The sequence below is a fragment of the Glycine max genome, chromosome 16, assembly GCF_000004515.6.
Source record: "Glycine max cultivar Williams 82 chromosome 16, Glycine_max_v4.0, whole genome shotgun sequence".
Taxonomy (NCBI): Eukaryota; Viridiplantae; Streptophyta; class Magnoliopsida; order Fabales; family Fabaceae; genus Glycine; species Glycine max.
The window spans coordinates 24,843,295-24,865,681 of NC_038252.2; the positions used below are offsets into that span (position 1 = coordinate 24,843,295).

The 22,387-nt window shown below is 31.3% G+C and overlaps 1 pseudogene; it reads right to left on the reverse strand.

The window, feature by feature from the left end:
* Positions 1-9,420: 9,420 nt before the first annotated feature.
* On the reverse strand, positions 9,421-11,472 carry LOC106796518 (uncharacterized; annotated as a pseudogene).
* Positions 11,473-22,387: the final 10,915 nt, after the last annotated feature.

The window sequence follows — 22,387 nt, forward strand, 5'->3', positions numbered from 1 at the left end:
GTTCTAAAGATATTGGGAAAATCAAGTTCATCAAAATTTCAAACATTAAACTTGTACAATTTATGAAATATTTTATATTTTATTTCTTATTTTAGATTTAATATTAAAGTTATGTGGAAAACAACCCTTTATATAGTTAAGGGATATAAGGAATAATGCCTAATTTTAACTTTCTTAAGAAGCATTTTCCTAACAATCTTTTTATCTAGTAAATAATTAAAAATTGATGATAATTGCAATATTTGAATAAACTAGGGTACATATAAAAAACCCTAACTATCTTATCTTTTTTCACCTCAAACTAGTGATAAGATTTCTTTTAGTTGTAAAACCCAAATAAAATATTTGTGTATCAAAAGGACAGGATCAGTGGTGAGACTAATATCTTATCTTATTAATTTGAAAGTTAAATTAGTAAAACAAAATTATACAACTACTAACTCTGTCAAAAGTTTATTATGAGTGGATATTATTAGGACATAACACTAGGTAAAAGTTTTTATCATCAAACAAACTTAACTTACGACAAGAATTTAAAAGACAATATCATGTCAATCCCTTATTTAGAAAACTTAATTTATTAAAAATAAATACCTCAGTACACTTTTTTTCTAAATATTTCCCTCTTTTGTCACCAAATACATAACTTTGCATATTATAACCTTCTTTCTTTTCTATATTTTTGTTTGTATCCATATTTTTAGCACATTATTTTCTACTGACAAAGGAAGTTAATAGAATTTTCTTGTAGTTGTAAATACTAGATTAGATAATGAAGGGACCAAGTTAGTTCATATAGTTGAAAAGTCCATCAGTTTGATAAGTTACAATTAGGTAGTCAACAAACCTTGTAGTTACAAATACAGTCAAATGTTCTACTAGGAATACAATTGTAAAACACAAATCGAATAACTATGTGACAAAGGCCATGATAAATAGACACAACAATGAATCACTTATTAGTTTGAACGATTACAAATAAACAAATAAGTTATATGGTAACTAATATTGTAAAATATTTTAAGCTAGAATATATTTTTCATCTTCATAAATGTGGAAAAGTTCAGAATTCATCCCTATAAAACTTTCAGTATATTTTTCGTCCTCACAAAATTGAAGTGTGACATTTTTGGCCCTAAACATAGATTCAAGTAAATCCAAACTTACGATGATAAGTTTTTATATTGGTTATATATGACATTTTTTTTACTTCAATTATGCATACAACCAATATAGATGTGATATTTTTTACATTGATTATGCATATAACCAATGAGAAAAAGCAATGCACAAAGGTACGGATGTCCGAACCTTACTCTAAGCAAAAAAATAACACATTTTAATTTAGCGAAGACAGAAAAAAACTATTATTTTCTTTTAGAATGGTGTGGACATCTTCTAATCATCTCTTGCAACCTTTCCTAGGCTTTTAGGTATACTCTCTTGCTCCCTCTACACAAAGTTTTAATGTCTCTGATGTACTGATCTATCTTCATGGGGGAGAAATATATACCTTTGTAAGAAGGCACTTATGCACTAGTTCCATGTAGTAATGTTGTTCTTAGGTAGTCAACGTAGCCAGTCTCATGTCTTCCCATTGAGAGAGAAAGGAAAAGCATAGAGTCTTATGTACTTTGGTGGTACATGGTTTTGTCTCACTGTGTTGGTCAACTTGATGAACTTCCTCAGTATTGCATAGGATCTTTATAGGCAACCCCATTGAACAAGTTGTTCTTTAGCATATGTGGGAACCCATGCTTGAAGTCAAATGTGACTCCCTCAAGTAGAGCAGGAAGTTGGATGATATGGGCTTTTCCTAAGGTAGGAGTAAGGTAATCCATTAGGGTCTACATTGGATCAACTGTCATTGTTTTTTCTCTCTCTCCACGGAGTTCCGTGGAGCACCTTAAATTCTTTTTTTGAAATATAGCTTTAAAATCATTTAAATAATAAAATATTGATGAATACGTGTCATTAAATCTAGTTTCTATTTCTAAATTGATAAAATATCTCAATGTATTTTTTTTTTAGAAAGGAAGGAACACATATACATATATATTGTGCTTGATTAAAATATGTACATATAATTGAAATACTCTAGAATAAAAGGTATTGTCAAAATGTGTTCTCTATAAAAAAAAACATTTTGAAAGTTGATACTATTTTTCTTCTATCCTTACATAACGCTATAATAAAGTACAAATTATAAAGAAATAACTTGCACAAAATTAATCGATGATAAACTGGAAGAAATATGTAAACATACATATTGAGCCTCAGTGGCCCTTGAAATTTAAACATAAATGTACCAAAGTCATTACAACTATTAGCAAGAAAATAAAATATTCATCGTCCCTCAAAATATCACGCAGTATCACCAAAAGGTTTAATGCAACAAAATATTATGGCACTGAGTATAGAAATCTTCCCACCCCAAATACACATCAAAAAGGGAAAATAATACTACACTCAGAGCAGTCACTACCCAAGACCCACAAGCTACCTAGGGCGAAGTCATATCCTCATAAGGGTTGCTCTCATCTCTCGAGGAATCCTATTCCTCGTTGAACAAAACCATTTCTCCCTCAAATATCTCTTCACCGATGACATCCTAGTAGAAAGCGATCTTTGACAGCGTGAGATCATCGTCATCACTGAAATCTCTCGCATCCTTGTTGGATCAAGTGGCCTCAGAATAATTAAGAGGGGGGGGGGGGGTTGAATTAATTATTAATGTGTCTTGACTAGTTAAAAATTATCCTTCTTAATGTTACTAGATTCAACTAGGCTTTTACTACTAAGTTAAGAAAGTAAAGAACAAAAACAAAAACTTAACCAAAAGTAAAAGCAACAATTAAAAGTACACAACGGAAATTAAAGAGTGTAGGGAAGAAAAAGACAAACACAAGATTTATACTGGTTCGGCAACAACCCGTGCCTACATCCAGTCCCCAAGCAACCAACAATTCTTGAGATTACTTTCAACCTTATAAAATCCTTTACAAGCCAAAAATCCACAAGGGATGTACCCTCCCTTGTTCTCTTTGAAAAACCAAGTGGATGTACCCTCCACTTGAACTGATCCACAAGAGATGTACCCTCTCTTGTTCTCAGTATAACAACCCGCAAGTAGATGTACCCTTTACTTGTACCACAAAGGATGTACCCTCCAATGGGTTGGGACAAAGAATTCTAAGGTGATTGGTCCTTTGAATCTTTGTAAGGGGAAACAAAAGATATCTCAGACAGTTAGTCCTTTGAAATCTTTTGCTTAAGGGGAATGGAAGAATCAAAAGAATTCTCAGGCGGTTAGTCCTTTGAATTCTCTTGGAAGAGAGAAGGGAGACACAAAAGAATTCAAGCGGTTAGTCCTTCTATTCTTTTGGCAAAGGGAGAAGTGAATGAAGAAGAATAACACAAGTTTTTTATCAAAGAACTTTTCTTGAAAGAGAAAGGATTGAACAAAAACTTTTAGAAAGATGAAGAGAAATGAATCAGAAAGTTCTGTAAAAAACTTGTTATGAAACTTGTTGAAAGATTGTTATGAAATTCATGCCATGGTCACATATTTATAATCTCTTGATGACTCAAGTTAAAGTTTGTGACTCTTGGTAATTTCTTTAAAATTAGCCACCTTTTAAAAATTGTGACTCTTTTGAAAACTAGTCACTTAAAAAGTTGTGACTTTTGAAACAATCTTCAGAAACAAGTCACTTTAAGAATTGTGACTTTTGGAAATTTATTTTTCGAAATCAGTCACTGGTAATCGATTACCATCAAGGTGTAATCAATTACACATCAACAGATGTGACTCTTCATATTTAAATTTTAAAAATCAAAATGTTTAGAAACTCTGGTAATCGATTACAAGTATTGTGTAATCGATTACACAAGTTTAAAATGATTAGAAAATGTTTCATCACTAGTTGTGACTCTTGAAATTTGAAATCTAACGTTTTAAAACATTGGTAATCGATTACATGATTATGGTAATCGATTACAGCTTTGTAAATCGGTTTTGAAAACAATGCTGGCTACTGGTAATCGATTACCAGAGAGTAAACCTCTTTGGTAATGATTTTATGAAAACTTCTTGTGCTACTCAATGTTTTGAAAATTTTTTTTAGTACTTATCTTGATTGAGTCTTCTCTTGATTCTTGAATCTTCAGTCTTGAATCTTGATCTTGATTATTCTTGAATCTTGATTCTTGAATCTTGAATTTTGATTCTTGAAACTTGATTCTTGAATCTTTGGAATTTGCTTAACTCTTGATTCTTTGGCATCATCAAAATAATCTTGGAAGGCATTGCTTCCACAATCCTCGTGGACTTCAACGACCGTATCTCGATGGAAGATAGATCTAGTAGGCCTTTCATTGGCATCATGCTCGAAGAATTATTGTGAGAATCATAAAGGGTTGTCCGGTTACGCAAACACAAGGTAAGCATAGTAGGAAATGATATGGTTAATATCACGCTGAGAGGTACGCTCAAACCTCTGTTGGCGTAAAAAATTGTTTTCCTTAAGGCAACAAGTGACATGTCCTCACTTATTGTGATGAATTTAGGATCATTAGGGCTTTCAAACACTATCCCTTCATCTGATGGAATAATGTCAAGATCACAATACACAAGAACGGATACACTCTCCATGTTTTAAGCAATAGGATGAATATCATACAAAGGTATTATGTTGGATCAAATCCCTGCTACTATATATATATATATATATATATATATATATATATATATATATATATATATATATATATATATATATTAGATGATCTAATGTTCTCCCATGACTCATAGCAATGGTTGAGATCACACCAACAATATAAACAGTTTAAATTGAGACTTAATTCGAAAAAAAGTATTGTTCAATCAAATCGTCTCATAGAAAGCATTTTTCAATCACATAATCTCAAAACAAACAATGTGAGGTCAAATCGTATGGGGAAAAGCAACATGAAGTCCAATTGTCTCAAAGAAATGAATGTTTAGTCAATTCCTATCAGAAAAATGCACTACTCAATCAATTAATGCATTGTTCATTCAATTAATAAGGACAAACTAACAATCATCACAATAGGACATAATTAACAAGGGCAATTAATGTTGTTTATGTCCACTAGTTCCATATTTGGAAGGTTACCTGTTTATTGTCGGTTGTCGACGTACTTGCCATGTTCTTGTGGTTCAAGTTGTTTATCAAGAACAACATGTTGCTCTTCCAAACAAAGTCATTAGTGGAAGAACTATCGGCAATATTGTGGTGAAAGGATGCAAATGAAAGTATGGGCATACTTTGCATGTACGCATAAGCCGACTCCGGTGTTCGAAGATCTATATCCATGAGGTTGCTCATAAAGTCTTCTTTGCTAGCAATGAAGAACTGCGGATTGTACCCATAATCTTCTTGATGATGATGAGGTTGTAGTGTGAATTCATATGATTGAGCATGTGGTTCTAGTCCTTCATCATGAATGTTGATAATGATTGGTGGGCTTTGTTGTGGAGGATGTTGTTCACTTTCCATATCTTGAGCTAAACAAGATGTGGCGGAAACATTTGGATGAGTTGCAAACCATGTTAGGTGAATTGTTGAATTTGCTCAATACCAATTCATGTAGTGACTCATATGTTTAATCTTTCCTAGAATTGGTTGGCCGATTAACACATATTTACATCTTTCCTTCCAAATTTCAATTCATCATCGATGTTCCTCTGTCCAATTTGTGTTACTATATCCTCTCATGTAAGTATGATGGACTTTGTCAAAATTATGTGGTGGATTCAATATGTCTTGACAAAGTCTAAATTGGAGCATGACCGTGTCAGTTTGCTGTCATACTACCACTGAAAAATAGATTAAAGTGACACAAATACTTCACATTTTGGAATCCTTGTATGCATGTTCTGGAAGAAATGACTAAAACCCTCTGTAAGACACCAATGAAACTAAAAAAATAACCTGCATTAGTAATTTTAAAAACAATATAATTGAAGTTTCAATAAATAAAACAAAAAACAAATGGTTCAACCTCTTCGTTACGCGTGTTGTCGAATCTTGACCTGTATCTTATCACATCATCACGTGGGATTCTACAAAACCGTAGCCCTCTATTGCTCCATCTAGTGAAATGTAATATGTTAGTGTTAAATACATTACTAAAAATGGACTTTGTTTGAGTGAGAAATTTTTGTTTACCTAGTTGCAAGTGGATATAATGGTTGGCATTCGACCCTTGGTTGAATGAACGACATGTGATACCATGCCCAAGACTGTAACAACTGTACATCCTCCCATTTTTTGGATGTAGGATAAATAACCCTACACATTTCTCTGTACAAATGTGCTAAACATGTCGAACCCTAGCTTTATTGGCCAACCCAATGAAGATCTGCTAATAGGGATAGATACATCAAGTGAACTTTGTTCCTTGACTTGTGTGACATCAAAATCCCACCAATCAACCCTAAAATGTATGTCCTACAATGGGATGCTAATTGTTGTGATATGGGTTCTGTTGGGAGAGTCAACATGTTTTATTTTAACTATTTTAGTTTAAGTGTTGATCCCACTAGTGCATTCTTTGGGGGAATAACACCTATATATGTTGAGCATATTTATTCTCAATCATAATATGTTGGCCCAATAATTGGTCTTCCATCAATGCATAAACCTAGTTGAAGAGTAACATCTTCCAAGGTGATTATGCACCAAGATAAATTAAAATAGTTCTTTGATTAATTGTTTTATGTGAGATAGATTACAAACTTTAACAATTGTTAACATCTAAATTCTTTCTCTATGCAGGTTTAGCTTTTCAACCCTATTTTTTGCTCATAGTAAGTGGTTGAAATTTGCAACTTTCCTTTTCTAGTGTCTTGTGGTTTTTTGTTGCTCTACTATAATAAGACAGAATGCATACTCAATTTCAAGTCGTATAAATAATCAATCATCTTGAAAGTTCAAGCGTTTTCACCAAATTTCATATATAATTGTACTTCTCTAACTAACACAACTACTCAAGCAAGAGCCTATTAAATGTGTTGTATTTGCACTTTGCATATAAAAAAAGTGTTTATGTCATAATAATACATGGAATTCCTCGGATGCTTTGCCTTTGGTGTTGTTCTCTCGTTAGAAGTAAAGCTTTATCTCAGAAACCTATGTTAACCTTTAATACTCTTAGAATGAATAATGTGAGAGGTCTAACTCAACCCCCAAAAGCTAGCTCAAGGGGTGAGGGTTTCTCCTCACTTATATATTCTAATGTGGGATTACTTTTAGTCGATGTGGGACTTGGATTATTTCCAACACACCCCGTCACGTCAAGCACTTCTTGGGCTTGATGCGTGAACAACAAATGGTGGATACTGGTCACCACAAAGCGAGGGCCAGCGGAAGCATGGCCCCAAGATCAGAATTGGCTCTGACCATCTTAGAGTGTATAATGTGAGAGGCCTAACTCAACCCTAAAAGCTAGCTCAAGGGGTGAGGGTTGCCCCTCACTTATAAAGTCTAATATGGTTGTATTGTTAGCCGATGTGGGACTTGGATTATTTCCAACACACCCCCTCATGCCAAGCACTTCTTGGGCTTGATGCGTGAACAACAAATGGTGGGTGCTTGTCACCACAAGCGAGGGCTAGCGGAAGCGTGATCAGAACTGGCTCTGATACCATCTTAGAATGAATAATGTGAGAGGCCTAACTTTTAGCCAATGTGGGACTTAGGTATTTCCCAACAAATACAAACCTTCATTATACATATCACTGAAGTGACACTCCAAATCCAATTGGAGAACAACACTAAGATTACCTAAAAAAAACTACATCTAAGTTTTGTCCATAATTTTATCTCTAACATGCTATTTCTTTTGAGGAGAAAAAACTGTAAGCACCCTCGATTGGTTAGTGCTAATAATATGGTTGTTTGTGGTTTTGATACTCAACTCAAGCTACATTTCAAGCCTCACATCCATCCTAACCATGGAACAACTCTCTTCCCCAGTTAAGGGAATTGAAAGCTTGGCAACAAGCAACGAACGCATCGGTTTCCTAAGCGGCTCCTTTGCTAAAAATTATCTGACAGAGGAGCTCAACATTCCCAGATCCAAGCTTATTCCTCTCAACTCACCATCAGAATATGAAAAGGCCTTGAAGAATGGAGCTGCTAATAGGGGTGTCACTGCAATAATAGATGAGCGTGCTTACATGGAGTTGTTCCTTGCAACCAAATATGAATATGGTATCATTGGTCAAGAGTTCACCAAGATGGGTTAGGGCTTTGTAAGTGCATTTAGCCATTTCTTTTCTTTGAAATTTATCTTCAGATATACCATATGCATTCTTGAAACCATAAAAGATGGGTGTTTGAATAAATCTAAGAGTATGTTTGGATAGAGAAATTTAAAATTCTAAAGAATTTTAAATTCTAAGAATTTCAAATGCTTCAAGTTAAATTCCTTCATTTTCAAAATTCTGTGTTTGGATAAAGAAATTGAATTTCTTCATTTTTAAAATTTCTTATTTTGATAAAATGATCAAATGTACTCTTTTTTAAAATTTTATATTTGAATAAAACAATTTTTTAATAAAAGAATTATTTTTTTCATTAATAAATTCTATATACTATTTGTCGAGTGTGGTATTTTAATAAATATGTACTATTTTAATCTATTTCAATTAAAATTATATTAATTTAAGTATTTAAATCATTATTTCATTTACGGCCTACTACAAAACTCACAACATAAAAAATATTTAGTACCATTTCACCTTGGAATGTTATTTAGAAGTCTATAGATAAAACTTGTTTTTTTGTAGAAGTCATTGGCCAGTAATGCAATTACACCAAAAAAAACTTGGACTGAAGCAAAATCTAGTCAAAAAATAAGTCCAACTTCTAAAATAATTCCAAATTTTCTAATTGCATTTGCTTTAGCACAAGAATTCCTTCACATCTTTTTTGCAGAATAAAACATAATGTTAAGTGCTACTGAACAAATCATATTTGTTAAAACATAATTTGCTATATAAAATGAGAGATATAAATATAAAACATAATTATACAACATCAACATATTTGTCATGATATCAAATGTACCTGTAATTTGGCATCAAGGCATAAAAGACGAGATGTAATCCTCCTTCTCATCCAATGGAAGAGCTTTTATAATCGCAAACTTAATGGGATTTTCTGTCAACCAATCGATTGCTCTATGTCGAAGTGCACCATTAAAATTAGGTATATTATCTAGCTCACTCACCACTTCATGTACCACTTCTTGAGCTTCTTTTATCTCCATCTTTTTTTGTTCTCCATCTTTTTCTTAGTCACTTCAACAAATTCTTTTAATGATTTGGCCACTTCTTTCATTGAGGAAATCATCCCTTATTTCTCTCCACTCTTACTTGGGCAAATGTTTTTTCTTGTGGCGGAACTTGATTAAGTCAAAACTCACAGTATGAATTGCTTCCTCTTCATTTGTTTCTTTGCTCATGATATCATCTGCATCTAATGCATTTTCTGCTCCGAGTCCAGTAGCTCTATCCTTTGCACATAGGTCAACAATATCATTCCAATTAGGAATGACTTTGAATCGAAATTGTTTGGCCTCTTCATGTGACTTGAAAAAAAATAGAAACATGATAATAACAACACAAATAATAACTACAATTGAATAAAATTAAAAGATGATTGACTACCTTTACATATTCATTCCATGCAATTTCATTTTCAATGGTAATCATGTACTTTGTGCTATCCCAGTCAAATCCACTTTGACTAAGAATGTCACTCACAATTCCATACCATGTTCTCCAAAGCTTAAAATGATTCTTAACATTATTGCCATGAGGTGAACTCCAAAACGCTTGGACAAAATTTGAGCTGCAATATTGTATGCTAATGCTTTCCAATTTCCATCACCTTTATTGCCCAAATTTCTTTGATCTCTAAGCACATCAACTAGCACATGCTCCATTTCCAAGTTCCATGTGCGAAGTAACTTCCTGTGTCCTCCCTAGACATCTTTCTTCACACACACACACACACACACACACACACACACACACACACACACACACACACACACACACACACAAACACACACACACACACACACACACACACACACACATATATATATATATATATATATATATATATATATATATATATATATATATATATATATATATATATATATAAAGGTGAGACATGTCAAATTAGCCTTATTTGAAAGTATAAAATTAATTACTCATAAAAAGAAAACAAAATCCAAAGTATTATGAAATACAAAAATCCAAAGTATCACACATACATGAGTATAAAGTCAATAACACATAAGAAACAAAATCCAAATCCACTAAAAACATCTCCCTAATCAAAGTTTATTCTTATTTGATAGGTGGCAAACATATTCATTGCTAAAGTATCACAGAATCTTTTCCATTCCTCAGTTGCTTGGATAGCTGTGACTTCATCTCTAATATTATTTGTGACTCTTTCCATTTGTTGATTGATTAACTCATTGTCAACAACAGATAAAAGTTCCAAGTCTTGGGCTTCCAAAATTGGATCACTTTGTTGTTCATCTCTTATGAAATTACGTAGCATGAAACAAGTATTAATAATTCTTATTTGTGTTTTTATATCAAAAAAAGAAGGGGTTCTTAATATACTCCATCTTTTCTTCAATACCCCAAATGACCTTTCAATAACATTCTTTGCACTTGCATGACGAAGATTAAATAACTCCTTGTAGTTTTGAGGGGTGTTTCCGATCCACTCATTACGATGATATGTAGTCCTTCAATAAGGTGTTAAAAATCCAGGGCCATTTGTATACCCCGCATCCACAAGAAAATATTTACCTACAATGGTTAAAAAAAAGTATTATATATAAATAATATGCATATTTCTTTTATATGTTAAATAAAGTTTCATCATTTCATGATATTATCATTTGGAATATGGAGACAATTTTGACGATGCAAAGCATCTCACAATACTCGAGAATCTCCTGCTGACCCTTCCCACCCAGGCAACACATATATAAACCTTAAATTTGGACCGCAAGCTCCTAAAACATTTGTAAAGATATCACCTTTTCTATTACGATATCTAGGCCTATCTTCTGTAGTAACTGTTACCGGAATATGTATCCCATCAAGTGCTCCAATCGAATTCTAAAAACATTTCAAAATAAAAAATAAGTTGTAATCATTTAAAGTACCTTATAATTACTAACAAATGACAAACTTACCTTAAACCATCTCCATTTGATTTCCACCGAGCCCTCTAGATTATAGTCATGGAACTTCAAATATTCTTTGCTTACTTTCATTATACCTCGCAGGACATTCTTGAATTGCTTACTTATTGTTTCCGTGGATCTACAATAACTAAAGTGCACAACTCTATACTTTAGGTTGTGAGCAAGGATATGCAAAAACATTGCCACAGCTTCAGCTATATGAACATTTCTTGTTTTTACCAATTGCCCTTTCTCTTGTAAAATTCTACAAAGCTTAAAAAATGCTTTTTTACTAACCTTTAATTGTTCAATGCAATCAGTTTGTGTTCCCCTATATAGATGATTGAAGAAACTATGTCTTTCTAATTTCAAATTTCGGGCAGGTTCCTTAACAAAGTACTTGTCATGATACCAAGTCAGTGCACCCAAAATCAGTGGTAACATTAACAATAATGAAAAATGTTTGTTCAAGTTCTTCTTCCTCTTCTTCATCTCTTTTACGTTTTCTTGAAGCAGTTGAACCATCAACTATACTACTTTCCATTTCTTTACTATCCACACTATATAACTAAAAGAAAAGTAATATAATAACAATGGATGTCATTAACTTTAATAAATTATTCACAAAAGCTCTCAGACCAAGAAAGAAAAAAAGAAAATAACAAATAGTATATATAATGCATAATCTTAAAACCCCAATCAAGAAAAATAATAAATAGTATATATAGAAAATAACAAATAGTATATATAGAAACCCCAATCAAGGAAAACAGATACACAACAATCTTAAAACCAATCTCTTCAAGCTCCATAGGATTAAGTATTAGTGTCTTGCCACCTCCTTCAAGCATATTGGCAGCTGATTCATATCGGAAGAGGCCACCACCCTCTGCATGTACCTTCATTCCTCACTTTCTTACTTCAATTCTCCACTCTAATCATACCTACAGCCTTATCCTAATCTAACTAATTTCTTTTTCTTCCTATAATTGTTATCATTTGTCATAAATTAGTTGCTTCAAATTTTTCAACCATTTCAAAACTATTCAATTCCCAAATTTATTCAACTCTGTCGTATATCAATTACTGTAATGTATTTTTTCAGAACTACTAATATATTGTGCATGGCACTCGTATGTACAAGTATCTTTTATTTTACTTTAAGTACAATTTTAAAAATATAAATAAAACATGTATAATTAATTTTAAACGAGTAACTAAAAAATTGAGGGACTTAGTGAACAAAAATATTAAATTTTACAAAAAATGATGAAGAAATAATTTGAAAATATAAATTATTTTGATTTGAACTGAATTACACAATTTTACTGAATTTATTTTCATACATTATTGATAAGTCATTGATGAAAAGGTCAACAATTTTATTGTACCTGATAAATTTATTATTATTAGATGATCATGTAAAAAAGGTCTTTACATCTTAACTGCAATTTGATTGATATAAAAAGAATATTATTGTAATCTATAACAAATTTAAAAAATAACAAATTATGTGAAGAAACAAAATACGACCCTATTTAACACTTATTGATTATTTTTTTTAAAAGTAATTTTTTGTTTTGACAAATAAAAAAATGTGATAAAAATTATTTTATTTTAAAGTTTGAATCAACTTTCAAAAATTATATAGATTAAATAAGGCTTCTTGCTGTTAGTTTTAACTGTATTTAGGCTACAGATTCTCACTATTTCCCTTAATCTTGACTCTACCAGCGTATATAGTGATAGTTTTGTACTATATGGGGTAATAAAGAACCTAAATGACAGAGCTTGGAGGCCACACGCTCAACCAGTTAATCATATATACAGTTTTGGGGAACATTTCTTCAGCTTTCGACAAGCAAATACACTCTTTTAAGACCTTGTTTATGTACATGTTTCAGCTTTTGTTGTCCTAATCATCCACTTCTGAAGGACTTCTTTTAATTGGAAAATCAGATTTAAAGAGTTTAGTATACACTTAGACCCTTTTTGGTAAGCCCAAAAAAAAACATTAGTAACTTAGTTGCCCCTGCATTGTTTTTGGTAAAGTTCTACCCTGACATTAATCTTGCCATTACATACAAAATGATTGTTGATTTTTCTGTTTCAATTTGAGGAGGTTACTAGTGTGATTTTATAGCAGGTTACTTTAAATGTTGTATTCCTATCTAGCTTTTCAATCTAACATCTAGTCGCCTAAAAAGTTTTCTTCCACTGTATCTTGATTTATTGTTTGTAATTCGAGCTCTAGCTACAATATCTGACTTACAACCATTGTTCACCTCTGCATGCAGGGTTATGGAATGTGTTTCTTTATAATTAGTATTTGTATGTCGTTATGTGCTTAATGAGCCATAACCAAGTAAACAAGTTCTCCCTGAATATATTGGCATTTAATGTTTAATTAAGCATGTACAGAAGTCTAAATTCTGGAATAAATTATTGGGTTCTAAAACTTTCAACCAATGCCGTGTGTTAAAAAATTTTCCCTACTTCCATAGACATTGCATAATCTTGATCTATAATGCTTCACACCATTGGTAAGACTTGAGTATTATTCTTTTCTCCTATGTTATACATTCTCCTCTCTCAGAATAGAAGTTGAAGCATGCAACCTGAAGGAAAAAATTGAGAATATGAAGGCAGACAACCAAGATATAAATTTTGTAAATTCACCTAAAGCAACTGCAGCAATAGAGGTCAGCTTGCATTTCTTATATCCTGCGGTACAATGGCGCAACTGCATGCCCATCCACTTACACACAAAAACTCATATTGTTGTCATGTATATGGTGTAATATTTTATTGGTGTGGAACATGAGGATATTTTATATTAACGTGTTTCTAGGTTGGTCCGTTATAAGCTTTAAAGCTTTCCTGGTAATATTTGTGTTTCACCAGAGACATAATTTTGCATCTTGAATTTTTTTGGACAAAGTCTTGTTGTGTGCTATATCTTGAGTATGGTTTTGGTCCTTAATAATTTGGATAGAAGTTTCTATTTCTGTATGTGTGGTTTATATAAATATGAATTTAGTTTTCCACCTTAACTTTTTCACTGTCTCATTAACATATTAATTTTTGTGCTTGCTTTCTTGTTAATGTTGTTATTCCTTCACTATGCAAGGAAATTTAGTGAAACATGTGTGTTCAAGCTTGTTCTAGATTTTTTGTCTAGTAAGGCAGTGGGTATAGTTGAACCTTCAGATCAAACAACTGAAACAACTATGAGTCTATGGGTGTGTGGATGCATGCCTAAAAGGATGCTCTTGTCCTACTTTGATTTTATTTACACATGCTATCAGACGGAAGAAAACAACTTTCAGACTGATGCTATCAGACTATGACACTACTAGACTGAAGCGGAAATAGCTATCAAACTGAGCAACGATCTGATCAGACTATGCAATCAAACTAAGGAAGCATAAAAGCAGCGAAGTATAAACCATAAAACATAAACGTATATGAAGAAGAAGAGAGGAACAAAACTGCTTTGATGTATTTCAAGTTTATAATTCAGTTTTGCACACTATGAACCGATACAATAAGTTGTTTAAATAGGAAAGCTATGAAGCTCCTCATTAGGCAAAACATACAGCAAATTATGACAAAGCTAGACATCATTAGCCTGCAACTATAAGTTACTTTCTATGAGCACAAGCAAGCTTTAAACATAGTTGCAAGCAACCACAAAATCTGCAGAGATATCTTAATTATAACAGTAAGAGAAAAATCAGCATCTGCAGCTCGAGAAATTCAAAGAGATTTGTTTTTTATGCATATTCACAAACATATGGTGCTCACAACTATCTCAACTCCAAACTCATCCAATTCCACACCCACCAACATATCAAAATCATTGAAACAAAATAAATGAAATAGAAAATGAAACATACATCAATAAAATCAAGCGACCCTTGTAGCTACAAAAATGAAATCAAAATCAAACAAACATAAACTTGAGAAAAGAAAAAAATAGAGATGAGCGAGTAAGAGAGAAACCTATCTGTGAGAGGAAGAAAAGATTGTGATGAATAGAAAGAAAAACTTACTTATGAGAGATCGCTACGTGTGGTGCGTGAGAGTGGCTGAGAGGGAGAGAGAGTGACGGAGAGAGCTAGTGTGCTGAGAAGGAGAGAGAGCGTTGTGCGTGAGAGTGACTGAGAGGGAGAGAGAGCGTGTGCGTGAGAGTGAGAGTGATTGGGGAATTTTAATTCCTTTATTTTTTGTAAAAATTTGAAATTCTGCCAAATTAGTATATTATAATGCTTTAAAAAATGATAATATTTTAATTACTTCTAAAATTTCCTATCTAAACAGATTATTTTATAGGAAGACATTTTAATATCCCTGTTGAGATACTTTACATGCTTTAATTTTCCCATCCAAACATAGAGTAAAAGTATTTAGACAAATAAAATAACAAGAATTAAAAAAAAGGTAGTTTCACTTTAACTCATTCTTTGCTAATAATAATTAATTAGAAATGTTTCAAAGTAAACTCTATTATCGATCTAGTATTAATAATAAATTACTTTCAATTTAATAAGTCTCCATATGGATCACAATCAAGTGGATCAAGTCAATCAGGGATATTCCTTAGAGGTGACATATCCCATGCTCGTGTGACACATTTCTGCTCCACTCACATGAGTCAGTACCACAATTAGTAGACCAAATCCACTAAAAATGTTGTAATTTCACTTTGATATATTATTGATATTAATTAGGTTAACATAAACTAAGTTTGAACATGTTTTACTTATTCAGACATTCCCAAGAGACTCTCCCCTAGCAGTTGACATGTCCACCGCCATCCTAAAACTATCAGAGAATGGTGATCTACAGAGAATTCATGACAAATGGCTCACAAGAAGTGCATGCAGCTCAGAGGGTGCAAAACAAGGAATAGACCGGCTTGAGCTAGAAAACTTTTGGGGTCTGTTCCTACTGAGTGGCATAGCATGCTTCATTGCTCTCCTTTGCTATGTTATTAGAATGGCCTACCATTTTAGAAGTCACCCCACTAGTAACCCTGAGGGATAATCATCACACTCTACTCGTCTTAAATCATTCTTTACCTTTGTGAAAGAAAAAGAAAAGGAAGACAAAAACATGTCAAAGAGAAAATGAACTGAAAAGGGATCTAGCAGAAGGGTGGCGCATGAAGATGGATTGGATAGCTCAAGTGTTAGTGTTCATATTGAAAACGATGCTTAAGGCTAACTAAAAAGATGTAATTCTCGGAGAACTTGTGTTTTAACAAAAACTAGCTAGATATGTAAACCCATGCTAAGTGCCAATGGATCGGAGCCAAAAAAAATCATGTAGTTGCACTATATATTCTCTATCTTATACGCATGCTACATTTGTTTCAAAACAATTTACAATAATTTAACAAAGCGGATTATTGCAATGATCGATGTAAGGTCTTATTAAGTTTATATATGAGGAAACAATCTATTTAATGACATGTTTGATTATCTTCATATGTAAAATTCACTTGGATTAATAGTCACGCACAAAATAAGATTAATCTCTAATCCAATAGATTGAGGTGCACCATCATCTCTACCATAACAAAAAATAATAATAATTTACCATTAACTTTCTACAATATTCAAAAATTAAAATTTAATACCAAAATGTGACACAAACCTTAACTGTATAAAAGTACAAATGAAAAAAACTATACATCCAAAATACAAATTGAAATAACTAGCACACCACCAACAACTATATATATCCTACAACAATGAAAACCTAGGTATAATTTAAATAAAAAAGATAAATAGGTTTCAATACATTATAAAGAGGGACCTTCAAATACAAAAGCTCCATCTTGAAATGTGACGAATGGTCAAATCAACATGGTGGACTTCACTAACTCTATATCATTATTTCCTTTAGTGTTTCGAACCTTCAAGGTTAGGTGTAAGGTTGTCTTGGTAATTAAAAAATGAATTTAAAGGTTGAAGGGTGGGTTCAAATTTTCTTATTAACATTTTAATAATAATTAACAACTAAGTACATAATGAGGTTGATTTTCACTACATAAAAACTTGATTTAACAACCCTTCTTGTGTTTTTATCCAAAAACCAAATTTTGTCTAATAGCAACAGGTAAAAGTTTAAAACTAACAGTGGATGCGGATTCCTTTGCAAAAATATTATTAATGCAAAAAAATTATAATAATTCTTTGTCACCAAAACATTCTTATGTATGATTTTGTCACCGATACTTTCAGTTGCTAAGTATATAGTAAATATATTTTGTGACCACTTATTTGGTCTCTAATTTCTTACCAGAAATATAAAATTTAAAATTCACAAAAATCTAATTTAAAAATTTAAATTTTCAAATATTTTAAATATTAAAATATAACATATAAATATTAAATTATTTATTTTAAAAAATAACATAAATAGGTCTTATAATATAGTTTAGTATTTTATTTTAAAATAAATACACAAAACATGTAAACATCTAATAATAATAATAATGTAATATTTTATATAATTACAAATATAAATAGTAATAAAGTAATTTTTTTGGTACACAACAATTTTGTAAAATTAGTAACATATATAATAAATATTCATATCTAATACAAATAAAGAAATAATAATGAGAAAATACAAAGAGTTACATTAATATTTGAATAGGCCCAAAATAATGTTCAAACTTAACACTAAGATTGTCCAACTTGGATCCTCTTCCATTGAACATAACTGGAAAGTCTCCAGTTCAAAACGCATGTGCCATTGGATAATAAGAGTGGCTATGATCTTGACACGTGTCCCCCTTATTTTTATTTTTATTTTTTAATAAGACTCCCTTAATCACCTTTTTACTGAACACCTCTCTGTTTCTTTACATTTCCGCGAACTCATTATACCAATTCATCCTTTCCATACAACAATCTCCAACTGAGAAAATGACTAATTCCTTACCTTAGCACCATTTTATTCCTTTCAAAGCCACCTTCAGTTGTTATATTCCCCAACTAGACAGTCACAAACATATAAAACAACACATTATAAATCAGAGTACACTGTGCATCACCTACCACACTTGCAACCAAACTTCCTACTTCGTACATCCACATGTACAACCAAACTACGGACATATAAAGCAGCACATTCACCACAACCTTTGATAAATTTTATATTGATTAAATTAATTAAATATATGATAAGTGAAGTTTCAAATAATAATATGAAGCAAATTCTCGCAGATTAACTTCTGCTAATTGCTATGCTTCATTTAACGAATTAGTTTGTCGAATGAATGTTTGCTGCAATCGCTATGAAGGTTGTATCACAGGGGCGTATGAAAGACAACCTCAACATCGAGGATAAGATTGGCAACGAAACAATGTGGAGATGTTATGCCAGCGAGTCACCGATGGAGATGTTGTGTCGATGAGTCGCCAGAAATGAAGGTGGAAAGGGTGCTAAAATAGTTTGGAAGGAAAAGAAAGAGACCTGTTGAGTAAAAATAAAAGCGTAAAGGGGGTCTTGATAAAAAAAAATACAAAAGCAAAAAAAGGTAATAGATGAAACACTTGTCAAAGATCAAAGCCACTCTTATAATCCAATGACCTGTGTTTTGAACTAGTTATGTTCAATGGGAGAGGATCCACATCCAAGATTGTCCTAGGTCCAATAAGGTACAATTATAATATTGATGATTATACAATGCCTAATAAGACTCAAACATGACACTAATGATTCACCACTTTCTTATAATGGGTCATTATTACACAATTAATTAACCAAGCTCAATAAAGTCAAATTGTAACATTGATGATTGAGGATGATCCAATTAGATCAGTGTAACATTTATAATTAACTAAGGTCGAATAGGGTGTCATACTAATGATTGAACAACAAGATCCAATTGGACATAACTATAATACTATTGATTGATCAATATTCAATAAGATCAAAGTGTAACACTAATAATTGGTCAATACTTAATAAGGCACAAGTGTAATAGTAATGGTTGGTTATGGCCCAAGAATGTCTAAGTGAACACTCATGATTATCCAAAGCCAACTAAGGTTCATTTATATGTTTAATTAATTAATATTATAAATTAAGACAATACCAAACAAATATACCTTCCTCATTACAATGTGATTGACTAAAGTCCAATAACGCCCAAACATGACACTAATTATTGAACAAGACCCAATTAGGTCCAATTGTAATATTAATGATTGATTGATGTCCAAATGTAAAACTAATGATTGTCAAGGCCTAATATGATCCAAATATAACACTAATGATTGATGATTATTGACTAAGGCTTAATAAGACTCAAATGTGACATCAATGATTTAACAATGTTCGATTAAGTCCAAGTGTAACACTAAAGAAATCTAATAACTATAAAATTATTTTACTGTATAATATAATAATAATAAAATTATTTTAAAAAAAACTAATACAGACATGTCTTACCATATAGTTTAGATTTTTATTTTTCTTTCACAAATAAAGATACTTTCAAAAATCTAATATACTTTTATTTTATATATAATTACAAATTAAATAATAATATTCTATAATATCTTTTTGGTATAGAATAATTTTATAATATTACTACTTATTAGCTAAGTCCCAAGTGTATCACTCATGATTGACTAACGTCCAATTAAATTGCTAATAGTTGAACAGGGCCTAGTTTGGCTAATGTGTAAGACTAGTAATTGGTCAAGGCCCAATTATGCTGAAGTGTTATATTAACGATTTATCAAGACTCAATAATGCTCATGTGTAGCACGAATAATTGACTAAGGCCCAATTATATTACTAATAGTTTTCCAGAGCTTAGGTTGGCTAACGTGTAAGAGTAGTGATTGGTCAAGGCCCAATTATGTTGAACTGTTATATTAAGGATTGACCAAAACTCAATAAGGTTCAATGTAGTACTAATAATTAACTAATAAGACCCCAAGTGTAATATTAATGGTTGAGTAAGGCTCACTTATAACGCTAATAATTGACTAAGGCCCAATAAGATCAAAGTGTAATATTGATGAATAATCAACACTAAATTAGGCTTAAATACAACAATAATGACTAACTAAGATTTGATGATAACAAGATCAACTATATTTATTAATTACATATTTTTATGATAATATAATTTACATATTTAAAAAAAGTTTTGTTTAGTATAAATTTTAGATGTATAAAATAATAGGGGTGTATGAACCCAAATTGACTCAAATCAATCCAAATAATTTGGGTTAGATAATTTTTTAGTTTGGTTTAGATCCGAACCAAAGCAATCAAACCCGTTGAGTTTTAGGTTGGGTCACGAGTTTCAATATTTGAACCCGTTGACCCGTTAATTTGTATTAAATTATTATTATTATTATTATTATTATTATTATTATTATTATTATTATTATTATATATATATTTTTAAATTTTTTAAAAAATCAAATTCAATTGACTATTGATTACAAAAACTTTTCAACTTGAATCGAGTAAGCATCAACACATCCTAAATCTTCATGATCAAAGCGACAAGGGTTTTATTAATAAAAGTCACCTCAGATGAGCTACTAAAATTATTTTGAATCTATTTACAAAGAATAGACCTTGTAATGTCCCATTAGTTTTGGTAGAAAAATGTGGTTGAAACCTATCCTCATTATGCTTATTGAAACTCTTTATCTCGAATATGTCATGCTAAATTTCCCATCCTCATGGATGGATAGATAGATACATAGATAGATAAATAGGAGTTAGTGGAGTGGGGTGTGACAGCATCATAAAATTTTCTTTTTAATAAAAAATCTAACAAGAAATAGTTGTGTCTGATTCATTTAATAAAAAATTTAACTTATAAAAAATATTATTTTTTAAAAGAACAAACAAAATTAAATGTTTTGACCCGTTAACCCAACCCAACACAAACAATTTACAAACAGGTTGATTTGATTTGAATTTTATTTTGTTTTCTTAGAAAACCGACCTAAGCCAACTCATTCAAATTTGATTGGGTTAGGTCATGGGTTTGACCAAACCCAACCCAAAATGATCCCCTTACACTCCTATAAAATAAACATTTAGTTTGTGCTTAATAAAGATTTGATCTTACAAAAATATGTTAAATAAATATAAATTAATTTATTTAATAATCTATTTAGTATATTTTATATAACATACTTTACAAAGTATATTTAAAAATGTTTAAAATACATATAAAATATATTTATAAAATACATATGTCTCATTCTTTTGGATTTAGAATTTTCTATTAGATGTGGAGATATGCTTTATTTATATTATTTTGATTAATGAGAATGATAGATGTCAACATCTAATTTTAGTTGATATATGTTCTTATAATTGTGATATTGGTGATTTTAATTGTTGTCATGATGGTTTTCATTAATGAAATTGTAAAAATATATATAAAAAATGGCACAACTAAATTAGCATCTGCAACATCGGTCGCAAACTAGTCATTTTAATTAATATTCATTCAGTGTTAGCAGATGAATTTTACAATTGACATGCCAATTATTAAAATAGAGACCGGATAATTACAGTGACAAACAAAAAATCTAAATAGCCACCGAATTACTTTACTAAAATTGCCACCAAATTAGTTTTCCAAAATTGCCACCAAATTAGCCACTGACTATTCTTTTTTTTATTAGAGACAAAACTTTGGTCACTAAATTTGTGACTAATTATTAAAATAGTGACCGGGTGGTCTTTTTTCCACATAAACAGTCACTAATTAAATGCAACTGTAGATATTGGTTGTTAAATAAAAAAAAATTAGCAACCTACTCATAAATTCAATGACAAATGACTTTCCGACTAGGGCTTTTGTTATTGATATCATGTGGTTGCTAAATCAATGACAAAATTAATTAGCGGCTGATTTCTTCCATCACAAAATAACTTTTTTTTTGTAGTGTATTTCATTAAAACATGTTTCTAAAATTAACCGAACGCATGTTAAATCAATATTTACCTCACTCTAATTACTTAAATCAATTTTTGTCAATTAAAGTTGCTTATAAGCTAGCCAAAATAACTTATAAATTAATTAAGTGTCTCACCAAAGACATTCAAAATA